The sequence below is a fragment of the Vespa mandarinia genome, chromosome 21, assembly GCF_050613455.1.
Source record: "Vespa mandarinia isolate Hongniang chromosome 21, ASM5061345v1, whole genome shotgun sequence".
NCBI classification, from domain to species: Eukaryota; Metazoa; Arthropoda; class Insecta; order Hymenoptera; family Vespidae; genus Vespa; species Vespa mandarinia.
In genome coordinates, this window is record NC_140830.1 from 4,043,388 (window position 1) to 4,056,726 (window position 13,339).

Here is a 13,339-nt window from a genome sequence, read left to right on the forward strand (position 1 = left end):
ATTTTTTGACATGATTTTTGGAAAGAAAATAAAGCTTTTTCGAAAGTTCAAAAAAGTCGCTTTGTCCTCTCTTGAATCTTCATTTTGCTACGTATGTGTCTAATGAATATGCGTATTGAAGTCTAATATAATATGAAATAAGATTAATAATCCATAAATGATTAAATCAAACGTAATGAAAGATTCTATATAAAATAAATGTGCAGCTAAACGAAATATAATTAACGATACGAGAACAGATCTGAAGACGTCCGGAACACTGACTGTGCAAACGGGAACTGAGTAATAACGACCTTGTAAGAAGGAACTGGTACGAACGAAGATCGTGACTAGGTTCTCGATCGACCTTTGATTGTTTACATCTGCTTATATATTTACTTTATATTATTATTTTTAAAATTATTTAAACGATTTCTACTGTACGCGAACTAGAATAGGGTAATATTTAAATAATAGTACATTTATTTAAACATTAAAAAGTCTGAATCGCGCGCGGGACTTAAAATAATTTTAATATAAATTTCTATTACTTTAGAATTTTAATTTCGGAGTAGTTGGCTCGTGTAATATAAACATAAACGCACTTTTCCTCGACTTTGACTGTTCATGACTTAGTTTCCTCTTGCTCTCCGACCTGTGCACATCGCGACTCACTTTTCTAAACGCTAAAGCTTCTAAATTAATATTATCGATAATTTAATAATTATTTAAATGATTTTTATTGCACGCGGGATAGAATAGAGTAATATTTAAACAACAATACATTTATTTAAATATTAAAAAGTCTGAATCGCACACGGGACTAAAAATAATTTTAATATAAACTTCTATTACTTTAAAATTTTAATTTCGGAGTAGTTACTTCTTGTAATATAAACATAAATGCACTTTTTCACGACTTTGACTGTTCGCGACTTAGTTTCCTCTTGCTCTCCGACCTGTGCACATCGCGACTCACTTTTCTAAACGCTAAAGCTTCTAAATTAATATTATCGATAATTTAATAATTATTTAAATGATTTTTATTGCACGCGGGATAGAATAGAGTAATATTTAAACAACAATACATTTATTTAAATATTAAAAAGTCTGAATCGCACACGGGACTAAAAATAATTTTAATATAAACTTCTATTACTTTAAAATTTTAATTTCGGAGTAGTTACTTCTTGTAATATAAACATAAATGCACTTTTTCACGACTTTGACAGTTCGCGGGTTAGTTTTCTCTTGCTCTCCGACCTGTGCACATCGCGATTCACTTTTCTAGACGCTAAAGCTTCTAAATTAATATTATCGATAATTTAATAATTATTTAAATGATTTTTATTGCACGCGGGATAGAATAGAGTAATATTTAAACAACAATACATTTATTTAAATATTAAAAAGTCTGAATCGCACACGGGACTAAAAATAATTTTAATATAAACTTCTATTACTTTAAAATTTTAATTTCGGAGTAGTTACTTCTTGTAATATAAACATAAATGCACTTTTTCACGACTTTGACAGTTCGCGGGTTAGTTTTCTCTTGCTCTCCGACCTGTGCACATCGCGATTCACTTTTCTAGACGCTAAAGCTTCTAAATTAATATTATCGATAATTTAATAATTATTTAAATGATTTTTATTGCACGCGGGATAGAATAGAGTAATATTTAAATAACAATACATTTATTTAAACATTAAAAAGTCTGAATCGCACACGGGACTAAAAATAATTTTAATATAAACTTCTATTACTTTAAAATTTTAATTTCGGAGTAGTTACTTCTTGTAATATAAACATAAATGCACTTTTTCACGACTTTGACAGTTCGCGGGTTAGTTTTCTCTTGCTCTCCGACCTGTGCACATCGCGATTCACTTTTCTAGACGCTAAAGCTTCTAAATTAATATTATCGATAATTTAATAATTATTTAAATGATTTTTATTGCACGCGGGATAGAATAGAGTAATATTTAAACAACAATACATTTATTTAAATATTAAAAAGTCTGAATCGCACACGGGACTAAAAATAATTTTAATATAAACTTCTATTACTTTAAAATTTTAATTTCGGAGTAGTTACTTCTTGTAATATAAACATAAATGCACTTTTTCACGACTTTGACTGTTCGCGACTTAGTTTCCTCTTGCTCTCCGACCTGTGCACATCGCGATTCACTTTTCTAGACGCTAAAGCTTCTAAATTAATATTATCGATAATGTAATAATTATTTAAATGATTTTTTTTGCACGTGGGATAGAAAAAATAATATTTAAACAACAATACATTTATTTAAACATTAAAAAATCTGAATCGCGCGCGGGACTTAAAATAATTTTAATATAAACTTCTACTACTTTAAAATTTTAATTTCGGAGTAGTTACCTCGTGTAATATAAACATAAATGCACTTTTTCACGACTTTGACTGTTCGCGGGTTAGTTTCCTCTTGCTCTCCGACCTGTGCACATCGCGATTCACTTTTCTAAACGCTAAAGCTTCTAAATTAATATTATCGATAATTTTATAATTATTTAAACGATTTTTATTGATCGTGGAATAGAGTGGAATAATATTTAAACAATAGTACAATAAATTAAATATTAAAAAGTCTGAATCGCGCACGGGACCTAAAATAATTTTAATATAAACTTCTATTACTTTAGAATTTTAATTTCGGAGTAGTTGGCTCGTGTAATATAAACATAAACGCACTTTTTCACGACTTTGACTGTTCGCGACTTAGTTTCCTCTTGCTCTCCGACCTGTGCACATCGCGACTCACTTTTCTAAACGCTAAAGCTTCTAAATTAATATTATCGATAATTTAATAATTATTTAAATGATTTTTATTGCACGCGGGATAGAATAGAGTAATATTTAAACAATAATGCATTTATTTAAACATTAAAAAGTCTGAATCGCACACGGGACTAAAAATAATTTTAATATAAACTTCTATTACTTTAAAATTTTAATTTCGGAGTAGTTACCTCGTGTAATATAAACATAAATGCATTTTTTCACGACTTTGACAGTTCGCGAGTTAGTTTTCTCTTACTCTTCGACCTGTGCACATCGTGATTCTAATTTCTAAACGCTAAAGCTTATAAATTAATATTATCGATAACTTTATAATTATTTAAACGATTTTTATTGATCGTGGAATAGAGTGGAATAATATTTAAACAATAGTACAATAAATTGAACATTAAAAAGTCTGAATCGCGCGCGGGACTTAAAATAATTTTAATATAAACTTCTATTACTTAATTTCGGAGTAGTTGCCTCGTGTAATATAAACATAAACTCACTTTTTCACGATTTTGACAGTTCGCGAGTTAGTTTTCTCTTGCTCTACAACCTGTGCACATTGCGATACAATTTTCTAAAAGCTAAAGCTTATAAATTAATATTATTGATAATTTTATAATTATTTAAACGATTTTTATTGATCGTGGAATAGAATGGAATAATATTTAAACAATAGCACAATAAATTAAATATTAAAAAGTCTGAATCGCGCGCGGGACCTAAAATAATTTTAATATAAACTTCTATTACTTTAAAATTTTCATTTCGGAGTAGTTGCCTCGTGTAATATAAACATATACTCACTTTTTCACGACTTTGACAGTTCGCGACTTAGTTTGCTCTTACTCTCCGACCTGTGCACATCGCGATGCAATTTTCTAAACACTAAAGCTTATAAATTAATATTATCGATAATTTTATAATTATTTAAACGATTTTTGTTGTACGCGGGATAGAATGAAGTAATATTTAAAGAATAGTTCATTTATTTAAACATTAAAAATTCTAAATCGCGATTACCGATTCATTTCTCTTTTTTGTTTTGACGATTAGACATCTCAAGTGTCTCAGGATGTCTTCGCTGTAAGTATCTACGAATATTGAGGTAAATATATTTTTATATTTTACGTTTCTTCAATAATTTATACAGTTTCTTGTTTTAACGGTGATATTAATAATTTTGTTTTTATTTTGTTGTTTCAGAAAGTCATTGCGATTGCTCGGGAACCAATGTTGTAATCGAATATTTGTATCTCTTAAATATGAATATCGCGAAGTAGAAGCAGTGTTCGTTCGTTCGCGTTTCGCGATTTAAAAAGCAAAAGTTTTTGCAACGTCTGCGTGCAATGCAGTCGTTAGAGTCAGTGTTTGTTCGCAAGCTTTATTAATTTTTTAACAGTCGCATAGGCTGTATTTATAAAAGACCGTAGAGTTTCGCGAAGTAAATTCAGTGACCGTTCGTTAAAAAATAACTATCGCGATATAGAGTCAGTGCATCATTGAAGAAATTCTTGATCAACTTCGATGTCGACCTACCTAATTTTCAACCACATACGAATCGTCCGCTCTCAATTTCGATCTGAACGAGTGTTTTGGAGACATCGCAGAACTTCTTAAGTAGTAAGTGAATTTTTAAGTCCCTCCAATCACTCAATCATGTTGAGGACGAAAGGTCCGAATCAGCACGGGTGATTGGTTGTAATTAATTAGTAGAAGAGCATTGAGTGACGACGAGTAAATTTCTTCGGAGATTTACTCGTGAATGGTTTCTTATTTTTTCATTTATTTATTAGATCAGGATAGAGTCTTCTTGCTCAAACGCGTTTATAATTATTTGAGATTTTGAATATTTTAATACATTTTTAAATATTTTACTCGCGCGGAAATAAGTAAAGAATCGATATTTATAAGTTCTAATAAGGAACGAGTAAGAAGACATTCGCGATGGATAGTCTCTGGATTACAAACGAAACTGTGTATGATTTTATTACAATAATTAAAATATTCGTTTGTAAGAAGGAACGTCCAAGGGTTTGCTTTATATTTTTAAATAATTATTAATTAAATATTTAATCAATTTAAATTGATACAAAAAAAGTCTCGATAGAGACTCATTGGTTTTGAAAGTGAAAAATCGAGTAGAATGTTTGCTAAAAGACAAAGAGACGTAGTACGTAAGCCTAGATGATAAATTAATTATTTTTTAGCTCAGGATTTTCAGCAATTAATATACTATTATCTAATTTCTAATTTTTTTATAATTAATATCTAATTTCTCCCACGCAGCGAAAAAGTATCTTTCGAAAGAATAATAATAAGTTTTCAGATTCGTTAAGGTTGTATTAGGGTTTTCTTTCATATCTTAGAATTTGGAATCAAATTTTGTCGTTACAGTTTTAGAGTGATAATCGATTAGGTTGAGGCACGAAGCAAAGAAGAAGCTATATGCCGAAGACAACATGTGGCTCAAGAGGACAACTATTAGGGTATTGAGTTATTTTCGAAGGTTCACTAGGAACTTTCGAGAATGGCTCTTAGTTTTACTATATTAGTATTTTAATTTTACCATGTTGTCACTCAAAATGCTCTTATGGTGATGGGTGTAGGGGTGTAAATTTAAAAAACTGAGAAGGAGTAACTTTCCGTAAATAATATTCCCACATTGCCACGCGTACGCGAATAGGATTATTTCATATTTTATGCCTTTTTAATATTAAACTTTTTTTTAAAACTTAATTGAATTTATGATTCTAGTTTAATAAAATCAAATTTTACGTTAAAGTCGATTGATAAATTTAGCACATTTTTTCTTTTCTAAAGATCAATTCAATTCATAATTTTATTTTAATAAAATCGAGTTCTATATTAAAATCGCATATCTATGAAATGTAAAAGTAATATAATATATCTTTAGATAAGTATTCATAATTTTTCATTCTTTTTTAATAAATATTTTTTTTTCTTAGCTTTTAAGTTTAATTAAATTAAATTCCGAATTTTATCGTTCGTATAATTAATATACATATATACATATTCTTTCTTTTTCCTTATTTCTTTTCAGCTAGGTCTAAGTCATGAGATCGCGAACACGAGAAGGAATAATTAATAAATAGGATTATCTTAACATTTAAACAATGTACGATATATGTAAAGTGTAATTAATTAATATTTAAACAATAAGATATTCTTTACAACGTTATAAAAATCATATACATGTATTGTCATATATCGATTAATAGATATAATAATATTTCTTTCAGAGAGAATAATATTTAATTATATTAATCGTTTATTCTTCATAAGTTTAATCAAAATAAATTTAGCATCTTATCGTTCGTATAATTAATATACATATATACTAATTCTTTTTTCTTTTCTTAGTTCTTTTCAGCTAGGTCCGGGTCGTGCGATCGCGAACACATGAGGGAATAATTAATTAATATTTAAACAATAGGATATTCTTAGCAACGTTATAGACAACATGTATATATATTATCGTATATTATCGATTAATAAATATAATATTTATTTCAGAGAGAATAATATTTATTTATATCTGTGTTCAGAATATTTCATTTCTTTTTAATTAATCTTTTATTTTTTTTAAGTTTAATCAAATTAAATTCAGCATTTTATCGTTCGTATAATTACTGTCATTTCTATTTTTTCTTATTTACTGTCATTAATTATCCTCTATATATATCTCGGGTGGGACCCATGGGATGGAGACATGGGTGTGGGCCTCTGTGCGGGTTGCTTTCTCAGCATCTTATAGAGCTGCTTCTCTTTTCTTCTCTTTTTGGGACACTCTTTTCTATTTCACATTTTTCATTGATATTTGCTCCTATTAATTATGATTTATAAGTCTCGGGTGGGACCCATGGGATGGGGACATGGGTGTGGGCCTCTGTGCGGGTTGTTCTCTTAGCATCGTGTAGGGCTGCTTCTATTTTCTTATCTTTCTGCAGCTTCCTTTTCTATCTAATAATTTTCTTATTTAATTATGTTTTTAATTATGTTATTAATATGTTATTTCTTTTCATTATGTCTTTTCAGATTATTATTATGTTATTTCTTTTCATTATGTCTTTTCAGATTTTTATTATGTTATTTCTTTTTAATTATGTTTTTAATATATTCTTATTAATTATGATTTACAGGTTTTAGGTAGGCCCCATGAAATAGAGAGGATTGTTCTTTCAGCATCGTGCAGAGCTGCTTCTATTTTCTTATCTTTCAGCAGCTCTCTTTTATTACTCATATTTTTCTTCTTTAATTATGTTTTTAATTATGTTTTTAATTATGTTATTAATATTTTATTTCTTTTTATTATGTCTTTTCAGAATTTAATTATGTTATTTTCTTTTAATTATGTTTTTTTAATATTTATTTATGTTATTTCTTTTTAATTATGTTTTTATGTTTTTAGGTTTGTTATTAATATGTTCTAATTAATTTTAATTTTTAAGCATTTGGTAGGACCCATCAGATGAAGCGGATTGTTGTTTCAGCAGCGTGCAGAGCTACTTATATTTTCTTATCTTTCTTTTATTCATCTACTTTTTTTCTTTTTCAGGGATGATCGAGCAATCATGCAGGGATATTCAATATGTCTTTTCCTTTCTTTTTCTTATTTTTTCCTTATCTTCTTTTTTTTTCAGGATAGATCATCAAGGCATAGGTTCACCTCTGGTCGAATGCGTCATCGCCTGGCACGATTCATCATCGATTTTTACGCGCGGTTACGGGTAGGATAGGAGAACACTGGCGTGCGTGTCGGCGTGCACAAGCGTTGGTGTTCTCGGGCGCGATTAAACATCGTTTGACTGCTCGTATCGAAAACGCGCATTTAGAGTAGATTCATCGTTTTTCTAACACTCACGTGAATGAACGCGGGCGCGACTTAAAAGTCCTACCGGGGACTTCGTTTAAATTTTTGCTCGAATATTCGATTAGATTACCTCGCGAACGCGTTTTTTTAGAGTAGAGTCACCGTTTTCCGAGCACTTGCGTGGGTGTCCGGGCGCGATTAAAAGTCCTACCATGGACTTCGTTTAGTGTTGAAATTCGGGGTGCGCGAACGGTTTACCTTGTAGTGCTGTACATAGCTGGCTGATGTTATGACAATCCTAATGTTTGGTAGCGGGGCGGAAATCCCGACAAATATCATGGAAAGTCTAAATACCGGTTAGCATATGTCACTTTGGATTTCAACTTAGAGTCATCGTTATTCTAACACCCGCGTGGGTGTTCGCGTGCGCGATTAAAAGTCCTACCGGGGACTTCGTTTTGTTTGCTCGAATATTCGATTAGTTTATTTAGAGTAGAGTCACCGATTTTCGAACACTTGCGTGGGTGTCCGGGCGCGATTAAAAGTCCTATCATGGACTTCGTTTTAGTGTTGAAATTCGGCGTACGCTTCGGATTTCAACTTAGAGTCACCGTTATTCTAACACTCACGTAAGAGTTCGCTTACGCGATTGAAAGTCCTACCGGGGACTTCGTTTTATTTCTTCGACATATCGATTAGATTACTTCGCGAATTTGGATAGAACTGTAGAATCTACGTAATAATAACACACGTGAGTGTCGCGAACGCGATTAATGCGCTTTGATTGTTCGAAATTCGGATGCACGAATTAGGATGTGCTTAATAATCCGTTATGCCTGAGGCGGAGGGTGTCGAACGGTTAAGCTTTCTGTAAGTGGAGTCCCTGTAGCTAAGGCTAGATACTTCCTGTTAGCTTTGTCCCATGCCCAAGATATCCGAAGCGGAAGGCATGAGGGATCGGTATCGCGGTACGCGGATTTTAAAGTAAAGTAGAGTCACCGTTAGCTCGTGGGTCTCCACATGCAGCAACTTCCACGTAGTGAGACCTGGGTCGTTAATACTTGCAAAGTTTAATTGTAAACTTTTAAATGCAAGTATTACCGAGCGAATGGCTGCATATTGTATTATTTTTCCAATATCTTTTCAAACTAATTCCAACTAAACATTAATATATTTCCATCTTATATAGCTAATAATTCTTCGAAAGAAGAAATATAACAGAATTTATTGTACAATAATTTCATAGACCAACGAAAAGGAACTTTTTCTATCACACTTTTTTGTTCGCTGTTACTTCTATTCTTTTTTATTTATTATAATTAATTATTCTTTATAAGTCTCGGGTGGGACTCACAGGAGGGGCCTGTGGGCGAGGGCTTCTGTGCGGGCTGCTGTCTCAGCATCATATAGAACTGTTTCTTTTGTCTTATCTTTTTGGCGCTCTCTATTCCTCTCTTTCTGGGGCTCTCTTTTCTTTCTTCGGCTCTCGTTTCTATCTCAAATTTTTCTTTTTCAATTATGTTTTCAATTGTGTTATTAGTATGTTATTTCCTTTTAATTTTGTTTTTAATTATGTGTTTAATTGTGTTTTTAATTATATCTTTAATTATATTTTTGATTATGTTCTTAATTATGTTTTTAATATATTCTATTAATTATGATTTAGTTGCTTTAAGTACGATCCATAGGATGATGCATGCTGCTTCTCTTTTCGTTTCTTTTTCTAGTTCTCTTATCGATTTATATATATTTATTTTCTATTTGTATTTTATATATGTATATATATATATATATTATTTCCACTTTATCTTTTTCTTTTACAGGATAGGTCATCGAGGGATAGGTTCATCTGTGGACGGATGCATCGTCGCCTGGCTGGATTCATTCTCGATTTTTACGCGTGAATACGGGAAGGATAGGAAGAACACTGGCGCGCGTGTCGGCGGGCACAGGCGTTGGTGTTCTCGGGCGCGATTAAACTTCGTTTGATTGTTCGAATCGAAAACGCGAATTGTAGAGTAGAGTCATCGTTTTTCTAACACTCGCGTGGGTGTTCGGGCGTGATTAAAGGTCCTACCGTGGACTTCGTTTGATTTTTTCCAAATTCCGATGGGGGTACTTCGCGAATTTCGGCCTAACAGTAGAATCTACGTAATTACAACACACACGTGAGTGTCGCGACGCGATTAGTATTTCTAAGGAGTGCGCTTTGTTTGTTCGAAATTCGGAAAGCACAATTTCAGATGTGCTTAATTATCCGTTATATCTGAAGTGGACGGTGCAAACGGTGGAGCTATCTGTAAGAGGTGTGCAGTAGCTAAAGCTACGCATACCCTGTTAGTTAAGAAGCCAGTGCATTGAAGCGGAAAGGTATAGCGGATCGGTATCGCGGAACGCGAATTTTAGAGTAGAGTCACCGACAGTCCGTGGGTCTCCACATGCAGCAACTTCCACGTAGTGAGACCTGGGTCGGTATTACTTGCATACTCTAATTCTAAATTCTTTAACGCAAGTACTACCGAGCGAATGGCTGCATATTTTATTACTTTTCCAATATCTTTTCGAACTAATTCCAACTAAACATTAATATATTTCCATCTTATATAGCTAATAATTCTTCGAAAGAAGAAATATAACAGAATTTATTGTACAATAATTTCATAGACCAACGAAAAGGAACTTTTTCTATCACACCTTTTTGTCCACTGTTATTTCTATTTATTCTTATTTACTTTCATTAATTATCCTTTGTATATTTCGGGTGGGACCCACAGGAGGGGCCTGTGGGCGAGGGCTTCTGTGCGGGCTGCTGTCTCAGCATCATATAGAACTGTTTCTCTTGTCTTATCTTTTTGGGGCTCTCTATTCCTCTCTTTCTGGGGCTCTCTTTTCTTTCTTCGGCTCTCGTTTCTATCTCAAATTTTTCTTTTTATATTATGTTTTCAATTATGTTATTATTATGTTATTTCCTTTTTAATATGTCTTCTTAATATTTATTTATGTTGTTTCTTTCTAATCCTCTATTTAATTATGTGTTTAATTATGTGTTTATGTTTTTAATTATGTTTATTTTCTGTTTATATTATATATATATGGTTTTCTGTTTTATATATTCTTTTGTTCTTTTATTTCCTCTTTATCTTTTTCTTTTACAGGATAGGTCATCGAGGGATAGGTTCATCTGCGGACGGATGCATCGTCGCCTGGCTGGATTCATTCTCGATTTTTACGCGTGAATACGGGAAGGATAGGAAGAACACTGGCGCGCGTGTCGGCGGGCACAGGCGTTGGTGTTCTCGGGCGCGATTAAACTTCGTTTGATTGTTCGAATCGAAAACGCGAATTGTAGAGTAGAGTCATCGTTTTTCTAACACTCGCGTGGGTGTTCGGGCGTGATTAAAGGTCCTACCGTGGACTTCGTTTGATTTTTTCCAAATTCCGATGGGGGTACTTCGCGAATTTCGGCCTAACAGTAGAATCTACGTAATTACAACACACACGTGAGTGTCGCGACGCGATTAGTATTTCTAAGGAGTGCGCTTTGTTTGTTCGAAATTCGGAAAGCACAATTTCAGATGTGCTTAATTATCCGTTATATCTGAAGTGGACGGTGCAAACGGTGGAGCTATCTGTAAGAGGTGTGCAGTAGCTAAAGCTACGCATACCCTGTTAGTTAAGAAGCCAGTGCATTGAAGCGGAAAGGTATAGCGGATCGGTATCGCGGAACGCGAATTTTAGAGTAGAGTCACCGACAGTCCGTGGGTCTCCACATGCAGCAACTTCCACGTAGTGAGACCTGGGTCGGTATTACTTGCATACTCTAATTCTAAATTCTTTAACGCAAGTACTACCGAGCGAATGGCTGCATATTTTATTACTTTTCCAATATATTTTTAATCTCATTCTAAATGAACAATAATATTTTTCCACTTTATATCGCTAATAATACTTCAAACGAGGAATATGGCAGAATTCTATTCTACAATAATTTCATAGACCAACGAAAAGGAACTTTTTCTATCACACCTTTTTGTCCACTGTTATTTCTATTTATTCTTATTTACTTTCATTAATTATCCTTTGTGTATTTCGGGTGGGACCCATGGGATGGGGACATGGGTGTGGGCCTCTGTGCGGGTTGCTTTCTCAGCATCTTATAGAGCTGCTTCTCTTTTCTTCTCTTTTTGGGGCTCTCTTTTCTATTACATATTTTTCATTCTTATTTACTATTGTTAATTATGAATTATTAGTCTCGGGTGGGACCCATGGGATGGGGACATGGGTGTGGGCCTCTGTGCGGGTTGCTGTCTTAGCATCGTGTGGAGCTGCTTCTATTTTCTTATCTTTCTGCAGCTTTCTTTTCTATCTAATATTTTTCTTATTTAATTATGTTTTTAATTATGTTAATAATATGTTATTTCTTTTCATTATGTTTTTTCAGATTTTTATTATGTTATTTCTTTTTAATTATGTCTTTTCAGAATATAATTATGTTATTTCTTATTAATTATGTTTTTTTAATATTTATTTATGTTATTTCTTTTTAATTATGATTTTATGTTTTTAGTTATGTTAATATGTTTTTATTAATTGTAATTTTTAAGCATAAGGTCGGAACCATGTGATGAAGAGGACTGTTGTTTCAGCATCGTGCAGAGCTACTACTATTTTCTTATTTTTCAGAAGCTCTCTTTTATTATTCATATTTTTCTCCTTTAATTATGTTTTTTATTATATTATTTCTTTTTAATTATGTCTTTTCAGAATTCATTTATGTTATTTATTTTTAATTATGTTTTTTTAATATTTATTTATGCTATTACTTTTTAATTATGTTTTTATGTTTTTAGGTTTGTTATTAATATATTCTAATTAATTTTAATTTTTAAGCATTAGGTAGGACCCAGGGGATGAAACGGACTGTTGTTTCAGCAGCGCGCAGAGCTGCTTCTATTTTCTCATCTTTCTACAGGTTTCTTACCTATTTATATATATTTATTTTCTATTATATTTCTGTTCTATTTATAATCTATATATATTATGTTTTATTTTATATATTCTTTTCCTTTCTTATTTTCTCCTTAACTTCTTTTTTTTCAGGATAGATCATCAAGGCATAGGTTCACCTCTGGACGAATGCGTCATCGCCTGGCACGACCCATCATCGATTTTTACGCGCAGTTACGGGTAGGATAGGAGAACACTGGCGTGCGTGTCGGCGTGCACAAGCGTTGGTGTTCTCGGGCGCGATTAAACATCGTTTGACTGCTCGTATCGAAAACGCGCATTTAGAGTAGATTCATCGTTTTTCTAACACTCACGTGAATGAACGCGGGCGCGACTTAAAAGTCCTACCGGGGACTTCGTTTAAATTTTTGCTCGAATATTCGATTAGATTACCTCGCGAACGCGTTTTTTTAGAGTAGAGTCACCGTTTTCCGAGCACTTGCGTGGGTGTCCGGGCGCGATTAAAAGTCCTACCATGGACTTCGTTTAGTGTTGAAATTCGGGGTGCGCGAACGGTTTACCTTGTAGTGCTGTACATAGCTGGCTGATGTTATGACAATCCTAATGTTTGGTAGCGGGGCGGAAATCCCGACAAATATCATGGAAAGTCTAAATACCGGTTAGCATATGTCACTTTGGATTTCAACTTAGAGTTATCGTTATTCTAACACCCGCGTGGGTGTTCGCGTGC